Source organism: Miscanthus floridulus, chromosome 10 (assembly GCF_019320115.1).
Source record: "Miscanthus floridulus cultivar M001 chromosome 10, ASM1932011v1, whole genome shotgun sequence".
NCBI lineage: Eukaryota > Viridiplantae > Streptophyta > Magnoliopsida > Poales > Poaceae > Miscanthus > Miscanthus floridulus.
Window position 1 is genome coordinate 83,823,208 of NC_089589.1, and position 17,336 is coordinate 83,840,543.

General features: G+C 42.3%; 1 pseudogene; it reads left to right on the forward strand.

Moving 5' to 3' along the window:
* The first annotated feature begins 8,762 nt into the window (after nucleotides 1-8,762).
* Nucleotides 8,763-9,924, forward strand: LOC136484985 (senescence-specific cysteine protease SAG39-like; annotated as a pseudogene).
* The last annotated feature ends 7,412 nt before the right edge of the window (nucleotides 9,925-17,336 follow it).

Genomic DNA, 17,336 nt, shown 5'->3' on the forward strand with positions numbered 1-17,336 from the left:
TTGCATAGTTTCAACGACATTATTGATGAATCATGGAAACAAGAAATACAAAAATATGTACATATAATATGCACCATGCAGCAGGAGGAAGATGTATGTATGACACCATCCCTTGTGCATGTCTATGTACGCACGTCACTACATGTGAACTACACTGAAGTATAAGCTAGGAATGATTATGTGTATCCATCTATTTAGCCAGCCCTTTGTCGTGCAAGAAATTCACTAAGCAATAGGATCTTCTTGTGAAGTCAGATTACAGATGAAAGAACCAAAAACCATTTGGAACAACTTGCAGGATCCTAACAATAAGAGGAAGATCATATGCAATCTCTTGCCACACCCTTTTTCTGGGAGTTAGTTGATAAAGAGAGATTCTCCACTATGGGGCTACTTGGTGTGTCTGGAATGCGTGGCTGGGGAAGACACCTGTGAAGAATATGCATCTGAAGTTCTAGTCCTCAGCCTCGGTCTGCACCTCTCATACAACTTTGCTCGGTTGGCTCTTTTGGCCCTTGGCTTGCTTCTAGACGTGCTCGCTCTACTCTCCAAGGAAGTACTCATGATGACACTCTAGCATTCATAACTCCTTTTTCATAGCTCAAGAAGGTATGTGACTGAACTAGTTTGTGTAGCATGGAGGATGGAATTCTTCCCCGATATAGCCAGAGGCCATGCCTTGAAGGAGTCTTCCTCCAAAATTCTATGCCTTTTTTCCGATTACAAGGATGATGCATGCGTGCACATACATAGAACCATAGGGTGAAGCCTATTGGTGCATCTTCCTATCATGCGCATTTTGTGCTTTTTCCTCCTTAGATATGCCTGCTTTGTTGACACCATGATGTGGCTGTAGAAACATGAAGATACATATATAGAAACTCATTAGTCATGCATGAGATGTCCTTTTACTTATCTACAACTCTTTTCTAACAGATAAAAATTAGAACTTGAAATTATATATGTACCTCTTACGGAGGTCTAGCCTCAGCACCAAATCCACCACTCTTTTCCTTGGCATATGAAATGTTGTGGCCAAAATCTATAATGCAAATTTTGCTCTAGATCATAAGACTACTCCAAGGAGCAGTACTTCCAATGGCTAATCTAATCTATCAATGTGAACTGCTCGGGTTTGAGGAATTGAGACGTCCGCTTTATAGGCAGGTGGCACAGAAACTCTTTCCTTATATCCGTCACAGTCCCTAGCTTTACCAATATTTTCAATATATGAAGAAATACCCACACACCACAAAATATCATCCTTGCGAGGGCTTTTTTTAATATGTGTGGCTTAAGTGACGTGACGTATGCTTACCAATTACATAAGTTAGAAAACTGAAACAAAAGGTGGGATGAGCAGTATCATGTATGCCAATGCTTGGGATGCGGGATCAGGCAGTCAGGTACTCATCCCATGTGAACCAGGGCAAAGAGGAAGGTCGCCAAACTAGGGAAAGAACAAGACCAAACAGCCGTAGTGCGTAGTGGCTCCGCACCAAACTAGGTGCTATGAGGATGGTTGGGTTTTACATGCCAGTTTTGATTTCCTGTAAAGTTTTGGCATGAACAAAACAGAGTGTGTATTTGGCCAAACAAATTTTGTCTCGAGTTTTGCCCCTTTTGTTAGTTTTTTTGGTAGGTGAACATTGATCATTGATGTTGAGACGCCTAACTCCTCAGGTGATAGTTGTATACTGCCCAAGTTCACTACTTGCAAGCAAAAGTTGCCCAATGCAAGTTGATTCATCTAAGAAATGCCTGAATTTAATAGATAGGGTCATGACTCTTAGTGAGAACATGTGCTCTAGATTCTCACACCTTAAGTACTCTTGCTAACAATGGTGGAAAAGCAGTGAATTTTCCTTACTCAACCTGTAAAATTTCCTTCATGCTATCAAATGATGATATGCTCATGATCTATTCTTCTTGTTTTATTTCTGATCAATCTTGTTCAATGCTACCTTGGTGCCATACTTCCTTCTATAATCAGTTTTTGGACTCACATAACAAGCCTCGAGAGAACCATTGCAAGGTAACACAACTCCTTAGCTGCTTATGCCAAATAGGGCTGAATTTACTATTGTTTCCGTTCGATGTTATTCTATGTTCAATGGATTCTACTTATCAAATTATCTTCGATAGTAGGTTTAGTGATCACTCATAAGTCCTTTTGGTGATCAATCTACTGAATAGTTCATGCTCAGTGTCACGACCCAAAGTCATTCCAACTAAAACTTTTATTAAAACCTCCTTTATAACTTTGCACAACCCCTCAAACACCCAAGAATCGCCTTATCACTCTCTTTGAAAGATTACTAGTGCTCTCTACTAGGAAAAGGACTCCAAATTCGGTCAACCTCATCAACTCTCTCAAGTCAACCGAAGTCAACCTAGAGTCAACTATGGTCAAACTACGTTCAAATTCAAGAAGATACTTCAAGAAAGATGCTAAGCAACATCTCTGCCCTTTTACATGTGTTTATCAATCTCTAGGACATGAAGAATGGCCCTAATGCTAAAAACTCCTCTAAATCAATTTCTCAAAATCAGAGTGTTGACAGAACGTCCTGATCAAATCAACAGATCATTCGTCAAATCATAAGTTCAGCAGAACAAAGATTGGATTGAGCTATCCTCAACCCACTCAAGTTGGACCCACTTGTCAGCACGAGTGGAAAGGTATAGGCACCAGAATCAGCTTCCCCTCTCACTCTCTCACCCACTCAACCATTCCTCACTCTCTCCCTCTCTCTCTATCATGAAGAACAAAGGAAGAACTAGAGAGAGAAAGTGAAGGAGAAGAAGAGAAAGAAGAGAAGGAAAAGGAGAAAAAGAAGCAAAGATCAGCACCACCTTGAGCATCAAAAGCATCTTGATCTCCATCCCTATCCATGTCAAGAGCTCTCTTCTCATTTTCTTGAGATCATTTCTCAAACCCTAACTCATGATTTTCTCCATGCATGGATGCAATTTGAAGCTTGGTAGTTGCTCCATCATCTCAAGAGTAAGCTCAAGATCGTCACTAGCTCAATCATCTTATGAATCTCTCTAATTCCTCTCTAATGCATTTTTATGGATTTTTGCAAGAAATCTCATGAATGGCCAAATCCATCCATTTGCTTGGAAGCAAGGTCGAGCAAGACCCCATCTCTAATCCTGGTGGCCTAGAGGTCACCCAATCTCAAAGATAAGTTGTCATGCCCAATTTCATGAATTAATCTCTCTTTTTCTCATGATTAAATTGATTTTTAGATCACTATGATGCACTTCTTAACTAGAGCTCAAATCCTAGCAATCACAAGCCTAACATGTCACCTAAACAACCCTAGATACCCCTTGGTAAACATCATCCATAATCTAGGCTTCAATCATAAATGACCACCATGAACCAATGAAACACAGGTTCTATCAACGCATTGACTGAGCATCCATCAAATCCATAGAGAGTCCATCAGCATAAACATGCTTAGTCAAAATTCACAGCTAGCACTTAGTCTTCACTGCTAATGACACCACGGATCATTTGTGAGAACCACATGGATTGTCCGTCAATTTAACGGATCGTCCATGAGCACAAATGACATAATATAGCTCTGTCCTTGCACCCACGGATCATTGTAGGTAATGTTCCATCCAAACCACGGATCATTCGGCAATCCACCAGAACATTCCGTCAATTCACTCAGAGCCCAACCCAAACTTATTAGCTTCAGGAAATATTTCTACAGACCATCCACCGAATTCACGTATCGTTCAATGAATATTTTAATATTTAAAATGTTTAACCCTTAACCCTAATACTCAACCACCCTATTGTATAATCATAGGAACACTAATGAACCTCTATTCTATCAATGGTTGATCAACTCTCTGTCACTACAAGTCTACCACCTTATCTCCCACTTTTCCCACTTTTCAATCTCCAACTCATCGATGCGTTAATTCTTCATGTCTGCAAAATATGTGAGGAATGTGTATGGATAGTTGTGATCTCCCTTGGTCATCGGGACTTCATGACAGACAGGCACCACTACTATACCCCTATTTTTATGCTTACATGTTCTTTCATTATGAGTTCGCATTTCATTTAAAATGATGAAATGTTAATCATGCTTCGCTAAGTTAGACCAACTCACCTAAGTTAATCATAGCCTTTACTTAACCAATGGGCTAGGAATCGTCTAATTGCTTAGTTGGCTAGCTTCGTTTGAAGTCGAGTGTGAGCGGGGTACTCAGTCTTGCGCGTGTAGGAGCTACGCCGAGATAAGTAATTACATAAAACTTGCAAGGGTGTCAATTAACTTGACTCAATTTGCTCAATGTGGCTAAGGACCAACCCTTAACTTGAGATACATAAGTGATGATCAATTGGTAATTTCTAATCAAGCGAAGGGTAAGGTCACTGTGAGTGTTGGATCTCAAGTGATGTAGCTTGTGGAGTAGCTAAGGACCGTTCATGGGATAGTGAGTTTGAGTAACCACCCGCACAGACCACATGTCACAAATGGGGGTGGTAAGCCAAGTACTTAGTGGTGACTTGCTTATCGCGCAGATTCAGAGTGAGGAGTGACATGGTTTAGATGAGATAGATGTCGTTACATCGCTACTCCATCAAACTGTTCATCGATATGAGAGCCACATTGAGGAAATGTTAGAACCATGAGGCAACCATTATCTAGGCATGGTATGGTGGTTTGTCCTTGGTGTCCATGTGGGTATAGTGTGCACCTTTGTAGAGATCTTTTCAAAAGCCTAAAGTCTTTGGTCAGACTTAATTGGTTGTTTTACTTCTAGACTCAGTGTGGTGCTAGTGATGGAACTTGATGATGAGATGAAATATGATGTTGATCACTTAACCATGTCTTTCAGTGTTAATTGTCAATATATTTACACTTGTTAAGAATTGAGTTATGAATCATGAGCATGTCATCTCTTTCAACAAACACAATGCTTTTATGCAAAGTTACAAATGCCTATTAATTCGTGCATCCACCAAATATATATGTAGGTATAAGCCCTGCGAGTACGCAATGTACTCACGGTGCTACTGATAAGTTGTTTTGCAGGTACTTCAGACTTGATGACCATTGAGCCAAGCTCAATGAAGTCAAAGTGTAGCAGACTTCAAGACGGGCGTCCCTTACTATGATGATTAGTATGAAGTGACTGAGAGTAAACTTAGTTAGCATGTGGGTTAATTAATGAACTACTCAGATATCATGATGAAGATCACATTTCATTTGTACTTTCTTTTATGGTCAATGATGTTTATGTAACTTGATAACTATTTCTCAATGAAAGATGATTGTGATATGTGAGTTGCTTGATGATTGGCTCATGTGGTGTAACTCAACCATATAAGATCTTGAAGAGGGGGTGCGGATGGCACTCTCCTAAGGATCGTTGGTGTCGGTTTAGGCTAAAGCGGTTCGATCAGGTAGATGACACCTGAGTCAACACTCCGAACCCTCACTCTCAGTGCAGAGGTGTGTTCAATGACCAAAGTTTAGTGCAGGTTTCACGGGTCAAATCTCATCCCAAGGTCGTGGGCCTATCGAGGCCCAAAGGATGGGCAAGGTCGGTCGCATGGCTAATAGGGGGGGCTGCCCCAATAGGTCGACTCCTACCCCCGCGAAGGAGTCTGGATCCAATACAAATTAGGAATAGAAATAGAGATAGGGTAGCAATAAATTTAGTTTAGGCATTAGAGATTGTTTAGGAAAAGGAGAGTCCAAATCTTTATGGACTCTTCCCGTAGATTGCTTAGGTCAAGTCTTAGGGAGTATAAATAAAGAGGGTCATGTAATCATAATATTCAAGAAAGAAGAAATATAAGAATAATCCTTGAGTTCTGTTGCTCTCTCTAGCTCCATGTGCAACCTTTCTACCTCTCAGCGCCATCGCCGCCTAGCCCTACAATGTTGTTGCCTAGTCACCACAACGACAGGTCAATGCCATGACCCTGTTCCTCGCCCACTGACCTGCTTTTCCACTCCAACCTCCATTTCCCAACTGAAACTAGTCTACACCCATCACACAATAGGGTTTAGTGTAGAGGTGTGTTCAGTGGCCACTTAGTTTAGGGGTTTATTCAATTAATATAGTATTCTTTAGTGTAGTATTCCAAAAGGCAGTATTAGGCGCTCCACTAGGTGCGCTGAAGTGCTGGGTGGAGAGGAACCACCTCACCTAGGGGGTAGGTGACGTGCCCTGAAATCCATGGAGACACTGCCTGAGTGAGGGAGTTGCACCGTCTCCGCTTGTCCCCCCTCGTCCACTTTTGTTCATGGCTTTTTGCATGTTGATGTGCATCCATTTGAAGGGGAGGGGATGGGAGGAGAGAACTACGGAAGGGGAAGGCCTTAGGGTTGTGGCAACATGGGAGTGTGTGTGGCGGCGTCATGACTCGTGGTGGTGTGGAGAGCGCACGAGGCAGCACCGTGAGTTGCATGTAGCTGCCCTCCACTAGAGAGAGGGAGAGAGAGATGCTTGGGACAATGTACAAGATAAGGATATGATAGAGCAATTTTGTGCTTTGACTCCTTACTTTTTGTAAGAATTCCTAGAAATTTCCTTGCTATGACTCCCTTTACTGATTTTTTACATTCTACTCCCTAGAAGTTCTATTTTCTCACAGGGCACCCCTAATATACACTATGGACTATGTATCCTTGGAGAACATGTATGGCAAAGAAGTGATCTTGTCAATATGAGTCATCTGCTACTTCATTTGTGCTACCAAGAGATCCTATAATGAAGTTTAGAGCATCTACAAACTACAAGTCTAAGTTCACAAATGTGTGGATGTCATCTACAAGACATGAAAGAGTTTATGACTGCTGCAAAATCAATTCTATCATCTCGTGATCGAGGACCCGTGACGGTTTGGGCTCAAATGAGGGAATACTACCATGATGGCACAATGCTTATATATTTAAAGTAATGCTTCTCGAGGACGATGCCTATATTCACATTAACACCTTGAGGCAAGCCGGTGCTAGCTTAAGCGGGGAAGAATGTCATGACCAGGTCATAGGCAGGTATTAGGAATAGCCAGTGGGTTTTGGATTTGGGTCTGCGTGCCTTTTGCTTGTTGGAGTGAGTCCATGTATCTACTACATACATATATGCCTTTTCCTGTATGGAGAAAGGTATCGAATATTCACAGAAACAGGACGCATTTTATTTCTTCTATGCTAGGCTATTCATTCTCTGAATCTTCGGTCCCGATGCTTCTCTGCCTACTCTGGTCGACCTGTTGCTAACAGATCAAGGTGTGGCCGGCAGCGAGTGTTCAGAGGCTAGCAAACCTGCAACAGTGCCGCTGGTGCTTATCACATTACAATTGTTTCAACCTTCTTCTGAGTAATTTAACCCAATGTATTATCTTTGTTCTCTTTCAAGAATCCGGTGTCTATTGATCAACAGAAGTACTAGTACCGAAAACAGAGGAGAAAAAGCGCGGACATTAATGGGGTCATCTTTGTTTGGCGAGGCGGAGTCATCCAGGTTGGCGCGCGGCCGTTTGCCAGGATCAGAATCCACTTGATGCCGTGTGAGACTATCCAAGGCTGTTTGGCAAACTGCGTCTTAATGGAGTGCCCACTCCAAATCTAGAACAAACTGTAATAAGTCTACTCTCAATAGTATAAGCTAATTCATACCTCTAATAAAACAACTCCTTCAATTATCCTAACTTTTAGCACATAACTCCTAATATTAATAGACCCATATGATACTCTTACGTAATCTTGTGTGTTTACAGCACCTCCAGTGTGAAGAAAAAGTGAACCATGGACAATATGGTCCTGTTCGCTTCTCTTATAATCCGTCTTTTTTAGCTTGTTTTTTCAGCCGGAACAGTATTTTTCTCTCACAACAAATCAGTCAAAACAGTGTTTCGGCTTATTTTTTTTTCAGGGAAGCGAACAACCAAGAACATGGGAAAGCGTGAACCATGGTTGTCAGATCCCAAATCGACACTTGCAGACGCCTCAAACCGAAAGAATAAAATAAGACAGCTGCCGTGTGCATGCAAGTTCTGTCCAATGAAACACTGACACATAGAGGTTTGTTTATTCAGACGTAGGTCTCACGCATCGGTTTAGCACCGGAGGTTCGAAGGAATTGAACTCTGTCAGTTCGGTTCAATCTTAACGCTGGAGCCGTCCTTATGTATGAGATTAGCATTTGATCTAGAGATAGCTTTTCTCTCTCTTCTATTAAGTTATCATTGGAGCTGCCCTAAGTGAGAAATGGGCCTTCTGTTTTTTCATTAATGTGTTCCAAAAAAGATTTATTTCAATCTTTACGGCATTATGTATATGTACATAGTAGAATAATTGGATAAATTATAAACTAGCTATCAGTACGTAGCAATGCTAAAGTTCTGTAAGACTCTCGACAGCTGCAGAATCTGCTGGACAGCTGATGCCAACATTAACCGACGTATACGTTGGATGGACACTTTCAATTTGAAGATCTTTGACGATTGACATGGACATGAACTGACGTATAAGTTAGTACCAGTGACCTGATGACCGGGGCATAGAAGGGAGTTCCGGCTTCCGCGAGTTGGTTAGTTCATCGCCGCTCATCAAGCTCTCTATATAAACCCCCGTCTTGGTGCCCTTAGACTGCACACAAGCAATACACTAGCTAGCAGTGACAACACATTACACACAGAGGCACGTCTGCATTCCATATAGCTAGATAGCCAGGTACACTTGGAGTACGTCTGGTAGTTGCAACTAGCTATCATGGCATCCTCCATTGGCAACAAAACTGTGATCATGTTCACAGCGGGCCTGACAATTCTTGCTGTGATAACCACGATTGTCGAGGCCCGAGACCTGTCCACCTCCACCGGTGGCTATGGCGTGGAGGCCATGAAAGTGAGGCACCAGCAGTGGATGGCGGAGCATGGCCGCACCTATAAGGACGAGGCCGAGAAGGCGCGCCGGTTCCAGGTATTCAAGGCGAATGCCGATTTTGTTGACAGGTCCAATGCCGCGGGACGCAACAGCTATCAGCTGGCGATCAACGAGTTCGCTGACATGACCAACGACGAGTTCGTGGCCATGTACACTGGCTTCAAGGCAGTGCCGGCAGGGGCAAAGAAGACGTCCGGTTTTAAGTACGAGAACCTTACTCTTTCAGACGCCGACCAGCAGGCGGTTGACTGGAGGCAGAAAGGTGCAGTCACCGGCATCAAGAACCAGGGCCAATGTGGTAACCATTTACGTATTTGATAATTTATATTTGATACAATAGTACATCTTCTAGACATCTACGTACCATCTCATCGATCGTCCTTACTGCAAATAAAATGCATGCATGTATGTGCAGGTTGTTGCTGGGCATTCGCTGCAGTGGCGGCCGTGGAGGGCATCCACCAGATCACGACGGGCAACCTGGTGTCGCTATCGGAGCAGCAGGTGCTGGACTGCGACACCGATGGGAACAATGGCTGCAACGGCGGCTACATTGACAACGCCTTCCAGTATATCATCAGCAACGGCGGCCTCACCACCGAGGACGCCTTCCCGTACACCGCTGCACAGGGCACGTGCCCGTCGTCGGTCCAGCCGGTGGTCACCATCAGCAGCTTCCAGGACGTGCCAAGCGGCGACGAGGCAGCGCTCGCCGCAGCCGTCGCCAACCAGCCGGTGGCCGTGGCTATCGACGCGCATAACAACTTCCAGTTCTACAGTAGCGGGGTGTTGACCGCGGCCACCTGCGGCACGCCCAACTTACCATGCCGTCACGGCGGTAGGCTACGGCACGGCGGAGGATGGGACCCCGTACTGGCTGCTCAAGAACCAGTGGGGGCAGAGCTGGGGAGAGGGAGGATACCTCAGGCTCGAGAGAGGCACAAACGCCTGCGGTGTCGCCCAGCAAGCCTCCTACCCGGTCGCATGATGAATCAACTACCTAAATAACGTACGGATCAGAGACAATTATATATAGTCTACATACATGAAGTCATCTATATAAGAAAGACTAATAAGGAATAAAGCATGCACACGTATTGATAGTACATACAAATTACACAACTGTTATGCAATACTCCAAATATACATGTAACATTGTAAGTTTGTATAGCATGAGTCAAGGCTGTAAGCAGTATGGGAGCATGACATAACTCCCATCTACTAGCACATTATAGGGACCAGCTTATGCTATTTGTTCTTTGACAAATAAATCAAGAAAAATAATTTATTCGTGGTATCATATCCAGCATGATCAGCTGTGCTTGCTGCGGCTGCGGGCAGCAGCCGCAAGACACAGTTACAGTAAAGTTCCTGTGCAGTTGTGCCTTGCGGGTGCTGCAGCCGTAGGCGTAGCCTTAGCCAGCAGAAGCGAGCACGGCCATCCATGACAACTTTGTATGAAGAAGATGCCTTGGCGTACGTGTTGATCTGCAGAGGATCCAGCAAGTTGTGCGGCAGACTACAAGACTGAACCAGGCCATGTCATCTGTTGATCTTATGATTTTCTGTGGCTTATGATGGATCAGAAGATCATCAAAACAGACTATCATGATGTAATAGTTGCCGTTGTAACGGGTAGCAACTTCCTAGATATGCAAATTGAGTAATAACCAAGATTAATTAATACCTTAAAAGATCAATGAATAGATGACAGACTTCATCGTCTCAAATTGAGTATGTATCGGTATTGGTTGCTATTGCAATTCTTTGTGTGCCAAAGGATTAAACAGTTATTCTTGTTTGGCACAAATCAAGCCTATACACATGCTGAAATGTCTGCAGTGTGTAGGGATGAAAATGGATCGGATACGGACGGATATCACCGATATTACATTTGTTTTCATATTTCTGTCCAGATTCGGATTCGAATACGGATAGTGTCAACTATGTCGGATAGGATATGATTGATATCGACATCATAAATATGCGATTTGAGTATTCGGATACGGATACGGTATCGGATGTTGGATATCCGGACTCGGATACGGACAGATCTCAACCCCTCTAAACGGATTCGGTTTCGAATACGGTCGGAAAATATCCGTACCATTTTCATCCCTAGTAATAACCAAGATTTGTAGGCACATCAAATTGCCATATCAGCCTCTCACTACTTGAAACGTCAAATTCCCTAAAGGTTTCAAAATTTTTGACGGTTATTGCATAAACTATCAGGATAATTAACATTATCTTGACGGTTTTTAGAAAAGACACATGAAAATTAATATTATCTTGACAATTCATAGAAAACACACATGGGAATTAAATAACCGATAGGAAAATTCCTAATTAACCTGGTCATTGTTCACAAACAGATACATCTCACACATAGTTATATGACTAAGTGAGAGATGTTTCTATTTGTGAAGGATGTATAGTCTCACTTTATTAAAATTGCCTGAATTTTTATGAAATGCTTATGGATCCAAAATACGTTATTATGTCAATTTGCTGAATTTTGTGATCAAATTTAGTTATTATTGTAATTATTCGATGAATTACCATATAATAAATGTAATAATATCTAGACTTTGTTAGGAAATCTATAAACTTTCATGACAACATGATTTTGATGTACAATTATTGCATGACAATTTCAAATAATTTTAATAAAGCAGTATTGTACATTGTTCACAAATGGATACGTCTTGCACATAGTTATATGACTAAGTGAGAGATGTATTTATTTGTGAAGGATGTATAGTCGCACTTTATTAAAATTGCTTGAATTTTTATGAAATGCTTATGGACCCAAAGTCTGTCGTTGTGTCAATTTGCGGCATTTTTTGATCAAAATCTACTTATTATTGTAATTATTCGTTGAATTACCATATAATAAATATAGTAATATCTAGACTTGGTTAGAAAAATCTACAAACTTGCATGACAACATGATTTTGATGTACAATCATTGCATAAAATTTTCAAATGATTTTAACAAAGTGGTATAACGCATTATTCACAAATGGATACGTCTCGCACATAGTATAGTTATATGACTAAGTGAGAGATGTTTCTATTTATGAAGGATGTATAGTCCCAATTTCTTAAAAATGCTTGAATTTTTTATGAAATACTTGTGGACCCAAAATATGTTGTTGTGTCAATTTGCGGAATTATTTGACCAAATTTAGTTGTTATTGCAATTGTTTGTTGCATTACCATCTATAAATGTAACAATATATAAACTTGTTTAGGAAAATCTACTAACTCGCATGACAACATGATTTTGGTATATGCTTATTGCATAAAAAATTCAAATAATTTTAATGAAGATGTACTCATGTCAAACTTTGAAGTTTGCACACCTCACATCGATTTTGAACTCGTATGAACTTCAAATTTTGACAAAACCTTACAAATACTACAAGATAATGAAATATCAGTTATAGAAAATCTTGGAAATAGTTCACTATATTTTATAGTGTAATTGAATTTCTTCATGCCAATTGAAACAATTTGCAAATTATATGCTAATGTCAAAATTGTATTGAATTTATCCTCTTTTGTTTATAAATTATATATATAGCTCTATTGTGATGCAATATAATTATCCTGTTGGTTTTGGCCGACCAAAAAGTAACAATTATTTGACAGTGATGACCACACCGACAAGAAAATTAACAATTTATTATGTTGGTTGTTGACCGGTGAAAATGTCACAAAAGTTACACTCTCAGAACATCGTCAACAACCTCGGAACAAAGGGAGAATGACATGACATAGCATATTTTACCAATAACAAGTTCCACTTGTACTTTTAGCATGTGTATGCAGGATATCACAAAACTAGAGAAAATGAGCCTGTGGACCCACCATATGGGGGTCTGCCGACCACCCTATGGACCCACCAGGCCCTGCCACGGTGGCAGGATCCATGTGAAGTACCCTAAAGACAATTCCCACCCTTGGATCACACTTGTGTTTCTCTCAAGGTGGAAGATGAAGTCACATGGATTCATGGGCCCATAAAGAAGCATCCAACATGACAAAGGTGGCCAAACATACATTATGACAGTGGGCCATCCTTCTAGAAGGGGGAGACATATCCCACCTGTCATAGGGGAGTCGACCGACGCTACTTGTGGCAGAACCGTCTAATCTAATGCCCTCCCAAGAGTACTTGTCTTCCATTAGGCACTAAGTACCCAAGAGAGTGCACTAAATCGTGCCATTCCGTCGAGCACACCCCAAGGGAGAACTCGAAAATCTACATTCTTCCGTCAGGATCATAAATGAGAGAATAAAGCTTACAACATTCTTAACCATTTCTTACATCACTTTATTACAACATTAGAGTACTTAAACAAGTTGAATACAATAGTAGAATTAAGACAGTTTTACTTGTAAAAGAGTTTATACATTTTAGGTTCATATTTTTATCTTGCAGCGGAGAACAACATATGATCAGAGTTACAGTGGAAACAAAGATTAATTTACTGAACTAGTGAAGCATTAAACATAATGACCATTTATTTACAAGATATGCTAGCAGATTTTATATCTTTTCTTATAAAAACCTTTAGTGAAGGTTATAAATAAACATTATGACCGTAGCGTGAAAGGAATCCTTTTTGAGTCCACCAGAAAGTTTCCACACACAAGAGTCAGCTCTATGTATCCTCTGGTCACCTGCAACAGGGGGAATAAAATCCTAAGTACTCAATTGTACTCAGCAAGACTTACCCGACAAGAAGAAAATAAAAGACTCCAAGGATATGCAAGGCTATCTAGCTTGTGGGTTATTGCATCTACATGAAGCATTAGTTCATTAACTAACCATTATATGTAAGCACCTATGCTACTTTCAAGGAGTTGGTAAGCAATCAGAACCATTTTACCATCTTTTGTATTCCAGTTCTTACTATGGTGCTAGACCATAGCCAAGTTGGTACCGTCTCAGAGAAACGACGATTCGCAAATCAATGTATCCCAGCTGGGTATCCTGAAACATACACCTTGCTTGTACCCTAGGCACAAACGAGACCAACCCATTCCACTCCTGTCGAGGGGTCTAGGTCCCCATCCAAACTTTGAATCTAAGCCCCCACACTTGAGACCCGGTGTCAATATGGTGCTTAGACCTCCACCTTTCCCCGCCTCCAATCATTCAGTCCGGAAAGAGCCGGAACCCACGACAAGAGTGTAACGAGCCTTCTCGCTCCCATAAGCAAGTATGTGCTTAGGATAATAAGTCTATGACCTGACTACCATCCATAGCAACGGACGACCCTCAATCGACACAGGCAGAACAAATGCAACTCGAGCCTCTCTCGAATGCCTAACCATGTCCAGATCTAAAGTACCATTCCACCCGGTCTCCAATTATCATCCTGATATATATATTTCATGTGATAGTAATATGATAATAACCACAATAATATCTTTTCTATCTCTTGCAAGTGACAGGTAATCACTCAACTTCTACCAAAATTCTTAAGCATAGCAATCTACACGATCTTGACATACTAGTAGGACTCATAGGATAAAGATATATAGCAATCTACATGATCTTAACATACTAGTAGGACTCATAGGATAAAGATATATATATATATATATATATATATATATATATATATATATATATATATATATATATATATATATATATATATATATATATATATATACAAGTGGGTTTTATTCAACTCCTTAAAACTTAATGCACAAACATAAGATAAAGTGCAAAATAATAGGGGTTGTGCACCGGAGCTTGCCTGGGTAAGATATAACCAAAAGTTAGCATTCCATCGTGGCAACACGATCACCAAGGCACCATCTTTTCTACTACTCCAGATGACTCTGGAATCCATTGTTGTTCATATTATATACGTGGATGCAACACAGAGGCGTAATTAATCAACAACAACCCATAAACTTAAAAATACGATTATGCCTCACAAGCTAACGAGCTAGCTTAAAACGGCTAATGCACTAGGCTACGTATCCATGTTGCAGAATAAGGCGTCGTTTCCCGAAAAGCGTTTTAGTCCTACAATTCAAGGTGTTTCTTTATTTCATTTCTTTGATTTAATATATATTCTCACTAAGGCTCATTAGCTATCTTAGCAAACTAATTATTATGGAGCTAGAAAAATTACAGTGAGCACCTAATAATGTTGGGGATTTACTGTAAAAGTTTTAGAGCCAACACTATCACCACTTTATCACAATAGTTCCTACAAGTTTATGTCTTAACCATATTAAGCATCTTGAATTAATTAAATAGCTCCTAAAAATACTATGACACTATGTGAACAAGTTATACTGGCAGATAGAGCATGATTTTAGGAACCTAACAAAATTAGTTTCACCATCTTTGGTCAACTACACAAATTTATTTTGAATTTACAAGTTTGCCTTAGAAACTAAATTGGAAAATGCTTAGAAAAGGAAAAGGGGCTGGCGGCAACCAATTCGGCCTGGCAACCCAGTGGCCCAGCGCGGGGCAAGGCCCACGCAAGAGACAACCCATGACGGGGAGCCCGCGTGCTGGCACTTTAGCAAATGAGCCCTCAGACTTTTCTCGAACCATGACTAAGTCCCAATACTATTTCTTCCTTTCTCTGGCGAATTCACTTAACCCCCTGGATTTTTCCAAAGTTCCCCGCGCGCACCCCCTGCCACCCTGTGCATGGTGGCATGGTGAGCGGCGGCACTGGGCGTCCACGCCAGCCACCAGGGGCCTATGTGGACCCATTTGGTGGGTCGGTCGCCATCTACGGCTAAACATGCCAAGATGGGTGGCGGTTAGGGGCTCAGAGGCACACTAGTGCGAGCTACAGCGGTGAGCGACTACCTGTAGCAGTGGCGCGATCGTTCCGACGAGAGAGGAGGACAGAGGGGGAGGAAACGTGGTGTGCGAGCACCAGTGACATACCACGAGTACAGCCAATGCATCCATGAAGTGGGAGAGGCCCCATGCGGTGCTGGCCATGTATGACTGAGCCGGACGGCGGTGCTCCACGATGGACATCGACGCATCACCACGCTGTCGATGAGCATCCTAGCCAAAATAGCACAAGCACTGAATAGAGGGAGTCAAGGTGAGCTTAGGGTTACGAGCAATCGAACTGCTACCACTCCTACATTCCTTACCTCCCAACCTACCGATTCGACGGCGCCCATGACCGACGATGAGCAAAAGGCCAAATTGTCGGTCGGTAGGGCATGACCGAGCTTGAGGGGGAAGAGACGGCTAGCCTACTTCCTAAGCTACCCACTAGAGCGAGGAATTATATGGCAAAGCCACTGGCACTAGGAAGAAAGGAGGAGCGGTGGCTCAACACACCATGCGGTCATGGAGAGGGCACACGAGCGAACCTGAGCAAGTTAAGATGGGTGGCTCTGCTCGATGGTTACAGTAGTACGAGCCTGTGCGTACGGACGATGAGACCTTGAGGCTTGGCACGAAGCATTTGTAATGGCTTGGCCAAACCCGAGCATGGCTCCCCAGCGTCGGCTAGCGAGGTCAAGTGAGGCAGGGAGTCATCCGATCACCGCTGTGACTAGGGTCGTCGACCTAGACGTGGCGGGCAACGGCACATGCTCAGAGACTCGACGTGGTAGGTAAAATGAAGGGCGAGGCGAGTGCCATGATGGCAAGGCGGCAATAGCCGTAGCTCCATCTCAACCACGTGCACAGCTCGGCGGCTGGATGTTGGCGCGCGCACATCGTGGTAGTGGGACCAGACCATAGCCAGCTGGGTCAGCCAATGCAAGGCCAGGGCGCAGCGTGGCATCGGCCTAGCGCATGAGCTAGCCTATGTCCGTAGCTCGGTCATGATGTGAGCCTAGCGCCAACAGTGTTGTGCCCGCGGTGATCACAAACTCAGACCGAGCGACTGTTATTGGTGACATGCACGTATTTTAAAGCAAAGCAAAAGCTTCTAACGTTCATAATTGAGGCCCAACTGATTCCCCTATCCATGGCCAGAGAGCAACCAGAGAGGGGGATAGAAAGATGCCAACATGAGCTCATCGTGCCGAACGCCTATTCACGACCGAAGCCCGAAACAAGATCGACAATGAGTTCTAACAAAGTTAGGGCAATTTCTACGATGCCATGACAACTCCAACTCATCCGTGGACTTCACCATGCTAAAGTACTCACTTAGAGGCAACTAACACTACAAAATCATGGAGCTAGTGATTAAGTGTTTTAGCTAGAATTCAATTGCTAAAATATCATTGTCTACATTCCTTTTCGAATTTAGAAAAGGGCAAGGGTTCAATTAGAACTAAACAACCACTAACACTTTTGCCATAATTTTTAAGAGGCCTAAACCCTATCAATTCCAACCAGCAAGTATTTCACGCAATCGTCCATACTTCATA